The 11704-nt window shown below is 36.6% G+C and overlaps 1 long non-coding RNA gene across 1 annotated transcript; it reads right to left on the bottom strand.

Annotated features, from left to right (window-relative positions):
* Positions 1 to 4036: 4036 nt before the first annotated feature.
* LOC105947571 lies at positions 4037 to 11004 on the bottom strand. Its single transcript, XR_001170986.3, has 3 exons — positions 10873 to 11004; positions 8331 to 8427; positions 4037 to 4219 (listed from the first exon to the last, which is right to left on the bottom strand). It is a non-coding gene; the product is annotated as an uncharacterized LOC105947571 (long non-coding RNA).
* Positions 11005 to 11704: the final 700 nt, after the last annotated feature.

Genomic DNA, 11704 nt, shown 5'->3' with positions numbered 1-11704 from the left:
AGTACTATAATTATTATAACCTAAACAGCAACACATGTTCTGTGTCCTATTCACGCGTACTTTGACGCACATTGGGCACAATTGTGCAAATATTTTCAAAGTATGTGTGGCCACGAGTGTCCTATTCATTCTGCACAAGCCTATTGACATAGAACACTGGGAAAACCCTGGAGCTACTCCCTAATCCAGAAGTGGTGGTAGTTCCAGGGTTCCCCTGCTTCAATATGAGCAGCAGCACCTGATTCAGAACTAACGGCAGGTAGGACTGAGCTGCCCCAAGTGTAATTATACAAACGTGCAATGAGAGCATTTTGACAAAAGTCAAAAGTCAATGCCACACACACAGGGACAAAAAAAACAAAACATTTTTTATTGATCCAACGTTTCAAACACTAAATGGACAAACATTTTGGGGCTCATTTATCAAAGTACGATTGCTTCAGAATACAAAAAAAATCTTATTTTTTTTTAAGTTTTCGTACTGTGCATATTTTTTGCGACTTTTTCGTACTTTGCGACAAAAAAGCTGGATAATTTGTGCGACAAAATCGTATTTGTCACGCTGAATACGAAAGTTTCGGATTCATTCAAGCTTCAGTATGGTGACTTTCCTTGGGCCAGGTTGGAGCTGCAGAGTGCCATTGAGTCCTATGGAAGGCTTCCAAAAACATGCACAGAAGGAAGTCAGAAAGGTTTTGCCGCCGTTTACGATCGTTCGTATCCAAAAATTTTGTGACTTTCGAATCACCAATATGATATTATTGTGACTAATACGATTTTTTCATAAGCATTTTCATGATATTTGCGATGATCAGAAATTATCATATCTAATCCAAATTTTACCCATTTCGGGATCCAAAGGGTAGCACTCTGCTTCAAAAAACTCTACCCAGGTGCACGGTAAAATACACAGAATTCACAAAAAGCAGCAGCGGGATTTTTTAGTGAAAAACAACATACCTATATCAGGCAATAAATATTAAAAATATAACATTATTAATAATAACATCAAAGTGGGTATCCAATCAAATCCCAGAGAAAAAAAATACAATTCTCTAGGGTTAAAGTGCAATGTAATCACATACTCGCATTCAATAATCATGTTAAAGTGAATATATTTCAAAAAGTGAAATACCCATATCTAAAAGCAGTAGTATTAAAAGCAATACCATGCAGTACTTAAGTGCATTTAATAACCAAAGTTAAAATTAAAACCAGCACAATCCTGACTGCATTTAGTTTATATTATAAGGGGGCCCCCTGCTCTAGCTGACACGCAATGCCCATTTCTTAAAAAACTTATAATGAGCAATCTTACACCATGTATAGACTATTTCTATGTTAATATATTTGGTTAGTTACACATATGTACATAAAGAATTTTTACAAAGGAATTGTACTCGAACTGTCTTTAAGGCAGGTTAAAGTTACTTCAACCTGTGGGTAGGAAACAATTCAGCTGTAATGCACTATTAATTGCTTTTTTTTTGTGTACAAACACACACAATTTCTAATTTTTGCAAGGAAAACATCTGCCTGATCTGTCTGTCTGACTAACAGACCATTTCAACACCCCTCTTAGCTTGGCAGAGTCGTTCAACCCCTCCCTCACCTTGTTATATGTTGAAGTGATAGAGTCATGGACTTAATAACCTCTGCTTTCCAGAGAACTTGTGCATTTCCCTTATCACTTATGTGATCAGAAGGAGTGTTCTCAGCCAGTTCAACAAATGAGGTGTCAGGAGGTAGCCATGTGTGAGGCTACTTCCTGCATTGCCCTCTAAGAGTGGAGAGGGGGTCATGGAGGGTAGGAGTAGGGATGGGCGAAATGTTTTGCCAGGCATGGATTCGCAGCGAATTTCCGCGTTTCGCGAAACGTATGAAAAAATTTGCAGTGGAAAAATTTGCTGTGCGCCCAAAAATTGTCGCCCGCGTCAAAAGAATAGTCACGCATCAAAAAAGAATAGTCGTGGGCGTCAAAAGAATAGACGCGGGTGTCGAAAGAATAGCCGTGAGCGTCGAAAGAGTTGGGGGCAACAATTTTTTTTGACGTGCAACATTTTCGCCATTTCGCAAATCATTTGAAAGATTCGCCAATTTTTCGGCGAAGCGAAACGGGACTGATTCGCTCATCACTAGATAGGAGGCATGGTCCTGCAAAGAGGACTGCACGTTCTCTGGAAAGCAGAGGGACTTCAGTGGGGTATATTAAAATATATTAAGATTTCAGGGATAATATTATGACCTTTTGTGATTTATTTAATATGAAGATATGTTTTACTGCATTTGTGATTGAGTTTTTACCAATTATGTTTTTTATGTACTTTTCTGATTTACTGTATTTGTATTTTTTGTTTATTTTACATATAAATGTATAGCTTTCTTGTTTACCATTTGTATGCATGGAAAGTAAATAACCTAAAGGAATTAAATAAAAACCGTTGATTTAAGGCCACAAAACCCTTCAAATAAAAACTGCTCATTGCTACTCTATAAGGTCCTACACAATGCTTATGAGTTTAATGGAGGGGATTCTTAATAAGGTTTTTTTTTGCTTGCTATGATGTATTAAAGATTCTATCCTGGTAATGTTGAGTCAGATTAAATGGTGCATTTGTCTTCTAATACAAGCTGAAGTTCCAATGCGTAAAGTCCACTGATTATAAGGAAAAAGTTTTTTTCCAAGCAATAATTACGTTGGAAAAAAAATGTTTGTACTTTTTTAGTTAATTGGTAAAAACATCTATTCATGAACACTCACAATAGATTCATTTACATTCAGATTGGGAATCACTGCATTAATGTGCTCAGCTCCCTTATAATTCATGCAGTAGTTTGTACAGCTTCCAGAACCACTGGAGTGAATGTTACAGGACCCAGTCATAGTAATATAATGGCTACTCACATTAAACGATACCAAAGATGCTCATTGGCATAACAGGATTATACGCTGTGTGTTTTTTTGTAAACATTTTACATGATCTTTTGCAAAACACTGGCAAAAAATTCAGTTTCAGTTTCCAGAGGCAAGCAAAAGTCATATAGCATTTTAAAAGTGGTATAAATTTGTTGTTCCTCCCAATGACTGATTAAGAAGGTTATCTGTTCATGTTTCTAATATCATTGCTAAATTGTAAGCTTTCTGCATTAGCATGACTCTTTTGTCATTTTGTTTCTTATCTCTTTGCAATAAAAATACGTGTTCATACATTTCTTCATGTTGATTTCTTAGCAGCAGAGGATGGGTATGAGCTATTTATACCATTTAATCTTTTGTGATCAATAAGGCATCATAAATGCCATTTCTTTTAGATGAACAATAAAATCATTTTGCAGAGTAACTGTATCAAGTTTAGGTATTATGTATAATATATATATAGTTACTAGAATTCTATATCCCTTGAGCTGAATAATAGGCTCCATACAGTTTGATGAAAAAACTCTATGTAAAAGTTTATGTGGAAATCTGGAAATGAATTAAAAGATACATGTTTAATTACATTTTGACATAAAAATTAAATAAAATATTCCTGTGTTGCTCCTACAGACTCAAGTACCTCTACTTAGAGCATTCTGATTGGAACGCACTGTCGGGTGCCATGGGTCCCTCCAGACTAGCACCCTCTGTCCTTTGTGTGCAAATTAGGCCACCCGCAACCAGACCCTCCAGTGCCCTGGCCCGCTCCCAAATTTATCTTCATCTACCATCCTCATCTGTCCCATTCTGCACTAGACATTTCACTTTATATTCTATATAAACTATATATAGTTTTGAAGGATTTTAACTCTTTGTGTTTTAGCTTGGTTGCTGAGTACTCTTAAGGTATCATTGCTGATAAAACAATTGTTTTTGTTGACCCTCCACTTACAGAGCTTGTTTACAGTTTTTATTTGAAATAAATATTTAAAAACATATACCCCACTGATGCCTCATTTAATGTAATTTGCTTGGTATTTATTTTGATGAAACTTAGCAGTAGCTGCTGCATTTCCCACCCTAGGCTTATACTCGAGTCAATAAGTTTTTCCAGTTTTCTTAGGTAAAATTAGGTACCTCGGCTTATATTCGGATCAGCTTATACTCGAGTATATACGGTAGTCCAAATTCAGTTTAATGCTTCCAGCTCCATTTTCAGGAATGAAGAACAGGGAACCAGATTTACACAGATCTGTTGCAGTTCTTACTGGAGGATTCTCTTGCATCATTGGGTCACTGACCCTGGAGAATTGGAGAAAAGGTTTATTGAATGATGTTTGATAACAGTAATATCAAAAAATAGAATCGTATCAAAGTAGTTGAAATATTATGTACTGTTGTTCAGCAATGGCTGCTTTGGGGCAGTCACTTAAGTTTAAATAGGACTAAATTGCACAGGTTACATAGCAGATAACAGATACGCTCTGTAAAACTGCATTGTATTCTACAGAGCTTATCTGTTATCTGCTATGTAACCTGTGCCTTTTCTCCTTATTTATCTTGAATGGCTACACCCTGGCTACACAGCAGCTTCTTTATATAAGCTTTAGTAGTGTTTCTGAAACAAACAGAAAATTTCTATCAGTGTAGGGGGGCTGTATATTCTATTTTAATAATTTTCATTTTTTTAGTGTTTCTGTTTCTTTAAGCATACAACCTTGCTGTACCAGGTTGAAAGCTCCCAGCATGCTTTTTACCTCTCTTAATATACTGTAACCTGCAATAGAGAAACACCTGAGTAAAATATACTGTATTTTTGGTTTATGGTTGAACAATAGCGTTTGGATCTGCTTCATTATCCATTATGTCCTTGTCTGATCCAATTTCTGAAAGCTACACCCCTGACCCAGACCCAAAACCAGCATTTTTACCTGCTCAGATCTTCTAACCAATCTGACATGAGCTGCCTATCCACAACCTGACCCACTGGCCAAGATTAAACCGGAAGTAATATTATTGCAAGACGGAACTTATGGCCTCTCTCAACTAGGAGACCCTATGACCTAGAGACTCCCACCCATACCTACAGCTGCAAAATACTTGAGCCTATGCAGGACACTGCCATCAGGCACTTAATTTGTGTAATTTGTGAGACATGGGGGCTGATTCATCAAAGTACAAATGTGAATCCCGAAATGGGTAAAATTCGGATTAGATACAATTATTTCTGATGATTGCAAATATCACAAAAATGCTTATGAAAAAATCGTATTAGTCACAATAATATTGTATTGGCGAAAGTCACAACATTTTCATATTCGAATGATCGTAAACGGCAGGGAAAACCTTTGATCCTTCTGTGCAAGATTTTGGAAGCGTCCCATAGGACTCAATGGCACTCTGCAGCTCCAACCTGGCCAAAAACCTGGTCTGACGAAAAACTCACGCAAATTAGCGAAAAAATCTGCGAAAATACGCAAGGTACGAAAACTTAGAAAAAATTCTATTTTTTTTGTATTTGGAGGAAATTGTACTTTGATAAATGGGCCCCATGGTGTAATTTTGCCTGAGTAGTTGTATAAACTGTGTGTTGACTAAAAGGGGTTAAAAATATGTTTCTCTAAAATGGAACACAGACAATTGCTTTATTGGTACCAATGAAACCTTACTTTTACTTAAAGTTTTAGTAAGATGGTAGAAATGTGTCACACTAGTGAGCAACAATAACAGCATTTAACTTTGTTAGCTCTAGTATAATGAGCATAAATATATATAAAGTATATGTACAGTATATTGCAGTAAATGGACAAACAATCCTTGCTTTGCTTAAAGGGGAGGGCATTTCTTGATAGTTTAGTACACAGAATGTCTTAATGTCCTATATATATTTAAAATGGGTGAGTGCAGAGGACCTCTTGTTGCTGTCTGAATTTTATGGTCACAGCCTCATTGCACCCCTGCATAATGGTAAAATATATATATAGTTGCTTTGACTTACTGATCTACAGCAAACTAGTAACCTTACAGCACTTACAATGGACAATACTGCAATACTGTTTACTGGTATAGCTATTTAAAATTCAGTGAAACAGGAAGGCACTAATTGCAGTATAATATGTTAAAGCTAGAATGGATAGGATAACCAGAACAGAAAAGAGTTTTTTGGTCATAGTATTTAAATGTCCATATACCTTGTCATAATATTCATAATCATAAAATGCTTTTTTACAATGGGCACATGAAACACTTGTGACCTTCATATGGCATTTCTTTTAACTTTACTTATCCTTTTTTATTTAATTCTTCCACTCCTGTTGTTCAATTAGTGTTTGACCCCTTTAGCAGAGATGTAAATTAAATGACATTTCAATGCCATCCCATATTTAAAATTCTGTGTTAGTTGTGGATCATAAATGATGATCTTCGTTCTTTAGCTAATTTATTCATTTAACAATTTCCCTCCAGAAGTTCCAGCAGAAGGCTCTGAAGCAAGCTAAGCAGAATAAATCCAAGTCGGCTGAATTTCTGATGGGTGAGCCTTGCTTGATGAGTTATTGCTCATAATTTGTGTAAGGATTAATTAACTAATTACAGACAAATGGCTGTGGGCGAAATTTTGTTCTTGCTTGTCATGGCGCAATTTGTAATTATTTTAATCATTTATTCTCTTTTTTTGGTGTGGGGGGAGTTAATTTTAACCTAATTCTTATTTGGCAACATTCTAGGACCATACACTCAAACCTTTCAGTGAAGGAATTACTGGAAGAAATGTACTTCTTGTCATTGGAATGTCTTTATTATTTTTTTTTTCTGTTTGCAGTAACATGCTCCTTTGACCACTTTGTGTCTTGCCCTAGAACAAGACAGGGCAGAAGCAGGATGTGTTGATATCTACTTTATAACATCATACGCAAAAAGTATTTTAGAATATCAATCTTCAGGGGGCAAAATGATTGGATGTGACAAGTTGGATAGCACCATTGCAACTCACCAAAAAGACTTCACGCAACAAGTCAATGCTGAGCTAGGAGGTGAGACTTCCCTCTTAAATACAGAGTGAATGACAGTGTTTGCCTTTCTAATAAATTCGTTTTTCAAGGACAAAGTTATAAAGTGAATTTCATTCATGAAATTTATGTCATGACATAAAGACAAAAGTCTGCAAAATGTTTCCAAGCATATAATTATGTCTTTACAGTACCCCATTTGGATAAAACATTATGAATGAATGTATATACATAAACATTATTTAAGAATGCCTATATGCATAAGTGATATAAGTTAACAGTATTACATACATCACAATCTCTAACATCTTAATGCTTCTTTCATGGATGTCCCCTTAAAATAGTGGTTCTTGGTCTTTTGCAAATAAAGTCCCCCTTGGAGGTCCAACATCAGAGTCCATCTAAGCTCATAACAACGTTACTGATATAGGAAAAGAGTGGTGTATGAGTCATTCACCGATAGCTCCAATAATATCTAAATTAACAAAAAAAAAGTTTTCACCATAAATCTTACCCTAGTTAAACTGGGCATTCAGGTGTATGAAGGAAAGTAAATAGGCATTCTCTAAAGATCTCACCTTATTACTATTCAGGCTGAAACCCTCAAGCAATGCTCCAAGCCTCCAAGGGGGAACAAAATAACAGTTTGGCAATCAATGCCTTAAGCCAATAGCAACAAAGGCATTCAAAACATAAAAAAGAGATACATCGAGGGTGTGTTTAAATATAGAAAGTAAAAAACCTTTGCCATCACACTAAACTTGCTGTGTGTAAAAGTTTGCAAAACCACTGAATGTTTTTTACAAAAAGCAGAAATTAATGGAGTCAATGAAAAGGTAAAATAATATTGTGGTTTATGTAAATAAACCATTTTCATAAAAATATACTTTTTAGTAGTATGTGCTATTGGGTACTCCTAAATAGAAAACTGCCATTTTAAGAATTAAGGACCGCCTCCTGGAATCATAAGATTCACAGTACACACAAACAAGCCAAGGTACACATACATGGCCACATCAGCCAATTAATGGGCAGAGTCTTTTGCTTCCACACTACTTCCTGTTACAATTATTTCCTGTCATGCGATTCTGGGTCATGGTTAGAATTTTAACTGCATTTTCAAATGTGCTATGTGCCACCTTTCATCTGAATCGACAAAAGAACGGGCCTCTAAACCCACAGGAAAGTGAGCAAGTTAAATAAGTCTACAGGTGCATGAGCTCCAGACCCTCAATTCAAGGAGCAAAAAATCATCAACAATCAGCAAGGCTTGAAGTCTTTTTTGCCCTCTGTGCCACCTTTCTCAGCAATTATTGTCTTAACTGCCTGCCTTCCCGACAGGGTCCAGGTGATTACCTTTCAGGTAAATGAAGGAGTAATTGGAAAAACTAAACATTGTCACATACCCTGTGTTCCATTGCTATTATAATGCAGATGCCCCTTTGGTATATCCAGGCATGTACAATGTAATGCATTCCAAGTGGACAACACTTTGCTGCCAATCTGTAGAGAAATTTTAAGCATGGTTAGACAATGTACAATGTAGCCCCCTCATAAATATATAATGTATGAATCGTGTAGACAAATCACGCAGCATAATGCTACTTTTAAATGTTGACAATGCCATCAAAGCTCTCTTTTTTCCAAAGTAATTCTTCTACATTAACAGATAAAGCAACAGTTTTTAATTGTAAGGCTTTTAGTTTGCTTAACACAAATTGCAGTTTGCTGTTACCTCATTTGATCCTGCCTATCAGGTTCAGTAACTACCCATTAATGAAATGCAGCAAAGGAAAATAAATTAGCTTAGAACACCATATAGCCAAGCATGCATCTTGTAACAGAAAGCTAGGGAACTATTAGGTTTTATTGGCTCCTAATTTTCCTGTTTCCAAAAATCCACTTGCAAGATCCTTGACACACTCTTTAAGTTGTGACCTCTGCAGCAGTATTTGCTTTCAATGGTTCCTGTACAGTGGTGTATTTGATGAAGTGTTCTTTATGTACTCCTTGGAAGTAATCATGCATTTTGGCAAATTTCCAGGAACGTTTCCCCCAAGTACATTTGATACAGAGTGTGTTTATGTGGTTTACATGTTCACCTTTGCCACAACACTGTCATAATAAAGGACGCACATTAGATTTCTATGAAACGAAATGTTCCAGCTAGAAACAAGAGCTGTGTTTAATCTATTTTTAACTAACATAGCAAAAGCAAGCCTAGATTCTGTTATGTATAAAGCATACAGCAGTTAATCTATATAGAGGGTTTGTGGTTCATTAGGGCTGTAAGCTAAATAACAACCTGCTTTGCTAGTACATAACTAAAACTTTATCAGCTGATTGAAAGGAATTTTCAAAACTCATTATCTTTTTCAAAGCAACCTTATCAGTTTCCATGAAACCCTTACTGGACCTGTTTTGATCATGGTCATCCTTAAGGGCTCTGGCACACAGGGAGATTTGTCGCCCGCGATTTTTTTACCCGGCGCTTTGGCGACAAGTCGCACGACAAAACACACAAAGAGATTTCACGCGAGTTGAGACCCAGGCGATCTCCTACACGTAATGGTTAGCCCTCCCATAAGGGCTCTGGCACATGGGGAGATTAGTCGCCCGCAACAAATCTCCCTTGTCACGATTTTGGCAAATCGCCGAAGTTGCCTCACAAGGCATTTTCTGTGATTTGCCGAAATCGCCTGCGCAGCATGTGCGATCCCACCGGTGACTTACATTTTCGCCGGTGGGATGGTAGTTCGGGGAGATTAGTCGCCCGTGACAAGGGAGATTTGTCGCGGGCGACTAATCTCCCCGTGTGCCAGAGCCCTAAAGGAACATAATACTAACCAGTAGTTCTACTTCCATAATTAAAACAACAGAACAAGTCTGAGAGGCAGATTTATAATTGTTCGAGCCTTTCAACTCAAGCAATCATAAAGGAAACCCCTCGTGATTTAAAGCGCTCACTCAGGGTTTCAGGGAATAAACCCTCTTTTGATGAGGTATTTTTCCCTGAGCGGGCTTTCTTAAATAAGAAAAAGTTCAGCAGTTTTTTGGTTAACTCACACAGTACTTCCTTTATGATTTTTCAAGCCAAAAGGCTCAATCATAAATCTGCCCGTTCAAGATATTTCTTTTAAACGTTATTGCTTGGTAAAGCCAATCAAGCATTCTGTCGCTTCTTGTGAAACTCTTTGTTGTGCAGACAAAATGCAACATTTTGAGAAAGTGCTGGTTGCCTTTTTATAATATAAGAGGTTATTAAAATTCATACTTGTAGAACAATATTGATACAGAAAGGGCCTGATTTCCCTTTTGAGGAAAATTCAAGATACCTCAAGATTAGGTTTATTTCACCTTTTTTTTTGTATGAACTAAAATTTAAGTAGGGATACCAATGTAACTAAGTCTGACATCTAAAAAGAACTCCCTATGCATGGATACAGGACACATTTAATTTGAGGTGCTGTGTTGTGCATGTCTGTGATGTCATACCTGAGAGTGTTACAAGGTTACCAGATCATGTCAAATTTCGGACATTTATAAGTAATCTAGGTTAAAGGGCTGCACTCAAATGATTAAATGCAATTAGTTTACAATTATGGCAGCCCAGAAGCTTACATTTATTAGAAGTGAGTGATTTATAAATAGCGCCTATATATAAATACGGCCCTGTTTCTGAGGGTACTTTGCATAAAACCCAATACAATATAGACACTGACAACATATAATTGAATGCTTCCTCTGCACTTTAAAATGCATTCCACACTTTCTGGCAACATGGTGATAATTGGCATTGTTTACCATCTCCAAAAAACTCTAAAACTGAAAATGAAGCTGGTATTTATTATTCTTACACATGCTAATCATTTGTACTATAATATATACATATTAATTTTTGCCTATATATATATAATTTATTACTGGCTCAGATAAGCCTTGTCTAACCTGTGTCTCATGGCTGGCCATTGTCCTTCTGTTGTCGTCGTAAATCATTAGTAGTAATAAGTGAATCTGTCCCGTTTCGACTTGCTGAAAAATTTGCAAAATGTGGCTTCCACACGACTTTTTTTTATTTGACCGCAACTTTTTACTCACTCTGCAAATTTTTTTGGTTGTGGGGAATTTTTGCAGCAGTTCTGCAAAAAATTGCCAATAGTGAAATGCGTAATTTCGCAGCAAATCCATACCTGGCAAAAAAAAAAATAAAATTGCTTATCACTAATCATTAGGGTTAGTTGAAGGGGGGGGGGGAGGCATGAAGGTGCTTTTTATAGCAAAGAACCCTAGTGCATTTTTTGAGCCTGTACATACAGATAACATTTAACTATGCACAGGTATTCCCCTCTTCTAAATACAGGATGATGTATGTATGTATGTATGTATGTATAACTTTATTTATAAAGCGCCACAAGGGTACGCAGCGCTGTACAATCTTACAAAATACAAAATTACACACAGGGAGGACAAGTGTTATAATAAATACAATAAATAAGTATAAATACACAGGGAGTAAGTGCCATGCGGTATAAGACCCAGTAGGAAGGAGGTCCCTGCCCGGTAAAGGTTACAATCTAAGTGTCAAAGACAAGCAGGAGTTTTCAGATAATAGCAGATAGATCCCCACAAAGCACATACACACACCATCACAAATTGTGCATACCCAGAAAGTTATAGAAAAATGTAGTATTTTTTTTTCATACCACGCTACAATCGCATATGGAGCAGAGTGCTCATGTTGACAAATGCAGGAAGAACTGATAAAGCTGCTAAATCCCTC

The sequence above is a fragment of the Xenopus tropicalis genome, chromosome 6 (genome assembly GCF_000004195.4).
Source record: "Xenopus tropicalis strain Nigerian chromosome 6, UCB_Xtro_10.0, whole genome shotgun sequence".
NCBI lineage: Eukaryota > Metazoa > Chordata > Amphibia > Anura > Pipidae > Xenopus > Xenopus tropicalis.
This window is presented reverse-complemented; position numbering and strand designations above follow the sequence as displayed.